The sequence below is a fragment of the Leucoraja erinacea genome, chromosome 4, assembly GCF_028641065.1.
Source record: "Leucoraja erinacea ecotype New England chromosome 4, Leri_hhj_1, whole genome shotgun sequence".
Classification (NCBI taxonomy): domain Eukaryota; kingdom Metazoa; phylum Chordata; class Chondrichthyes; order Rajiformes; family Rajidae; genus Leucoraja; species Leucoraja erinaceus.
Window position 1 is genome coordinate 15,138,888 of NC_073380.1, and position 2,288 is coordinate 15,141,175.

The following is a 2,288-nucleotide window of genomic DNA, read 5'->3' on the forward strand; positions in this document are numbered from 1 at the left end:
ATTTCAAAGGCATAATATTTCATCCAGTTTATTTAGGCTAACATAACCTCACAGAATGTCTCAGCAACCTTTTACGATCTTTCATAGCATTTCAGAGCAAACGTTTATGAAGTGCCAATGTTTCCAAATGAAGACAACTAAAATACCTCAGGAGGATAATTGATGGTTATACAAATTTACACTCAACCACATGAACACTCAGGAAGATTGACTGGTACTGTGGAAGACGTTTTAATCCGACTTGGCTGGGGAAGTGGCACTGGGTTGAAGCGGCAAGGAGACAATAAAAGTTGCATTGAGAAATAGGAAATAAACACAGCATTTGAATAAGTAGTTCCAAAATAGACATTATCCGGCTGGGTGAAATATGATTTTGTAACAATAATGTTACTTATGCAATATGAGCACAAAGAAAGCAGAGATTTGGTAGGAAATCACACAATTGGTAATGATAGTCAAGGAATTTGTCAGGACCTTCTTTAGTCAGAGTAGTTAATCTGTGGAACTCATTGCCACAGAGGGCTGCAGAGGCCAAGTCAGTGGATATTTTTAAGGCAGAGATAGACAAATTCTTGATTAGAATGGGTGTCAAGGGTTATGAAGAGAAGGCAGGAAATGGAATTAGGGGGCAGAGATCAGCCATGAATGAATGGCAGACTGGACTCAACGAGCCAAATGGCCTAATTCTAACTCCTATAACTTGTGAACTTGTGACCCAACAGCATCAGCATCTTTTGGTCCCTTAAAGGGACAAGCCAAAAAGGAATTCAGGAAAGTGGAAAGAAATGGAGACTTGATGAAAGGCACTCAGAGCGAGTGGTTGCATTTCAGGTTACTAAGACAGCGAAAACGTGAGAATTGGAAAAAGGTCAACAACGAGAACAAAGAGAAGCAAATGAGACAAAGTGAGAGAGCCTGAGTGTCTAAGCCAGTGAGCAAGTATGAAATGGGAGAAAAGCAAAACATTCTAAATCTGCAATCTGAACTGTGATGGATGTTTATGTTAACTTTCATGTGGTTGTGAGTCTTGTTGATTTTCAGTTAGTATGGCTGCATGATAACTCAAAATTCACTGTACCTTAATTGGTACTTGTGACAATAAACTGATCTTGAAACCTTGAAACAGGCACAAGAAGCTGGAGTAACTCAGTGGGACAGGCAGCATCTCTGGAGAGAAGGAATGGGTGGGTGACGTTTTGTGTAGAGACCCTTCTTCAGAAGTCTGAAATGCTACCTGGTACCCTATCTGGGGCAATGTCATGAATGAGTATGTATGTAGGAAGGAACTTCGGATGCTGGTTTAAACCGAGATTGACACAAAATGCTGGAGAAACTCAGCGGGACAGGCAGCATCTCTAGAGAGAAGGAATGGGTGTGTTTTAATGTCACCTATTTCTTCTCTCCAGAGATACTGCCTTTACCGCTGAGTTTCTCCAGCATTTTGTGTCCACCATATGAGTATACATGTGAAGAGTTGTCATTCAAAAAGGGAAAGCTGTGGTTGTTATGCAAAATAAGACAAATGAACATATAACATTGTTATCGCTGTTCCGTTGAGATGTATCATCTATCCACTAATATATTACAAGGTTATGTTGAAAAGGAATTATGCAGGTAGACTGGAATTCAAGATCACAAGCTAAATGAAGAGTAAATGAGTCATGACCAGCATTAGACATTCAAAGATGAATTTTGGGTGGAGATTGGAGATATTCATATTTTGATACGTATTGATTACCTCGATTAGGATATATATCTCACAATTTCAATGTCTGTAGATGCCATGATGATATTCTTGCATCATTTGGTTAATTTTTCAGCCAATTAATGGTTGTCCTAAACTTTTGAATCTCATCCAGCCGTCTCCAATGACTTGGTTTATTTCTGGCTCTTTATGCTTTCCTGACTTTCTTTCTCACACCACCTTAATTGCAGCCAAGCTCTGGAGTTCTTTATCAAAAAATCTTGGCCTCGTAATTATTCTCCTCCTTTAAAACACTCTTTAAAATCTGCTCTTGGTAAGGTAATTGACTAACTTGACTATGTTCAACTTGCCTCTCTCTGTGGTCCGGTATAAAATTATTTTCTCTGATTATGTTCTTGTTGAGGGTTTTGGGGTGTTCACCCATATTAAATCATCGCAAATTGTTCTAAAATAACACATGCGATGTGTCCAGTGGCCAACGTGATTGCCAATATACAAGATTCTCCATCCAGAATGCAGGATAGGAAAGAAGACAGGGGAATGAGGTTCGGAGGGAGAGATAGATTGAATGGCGGAGTATACG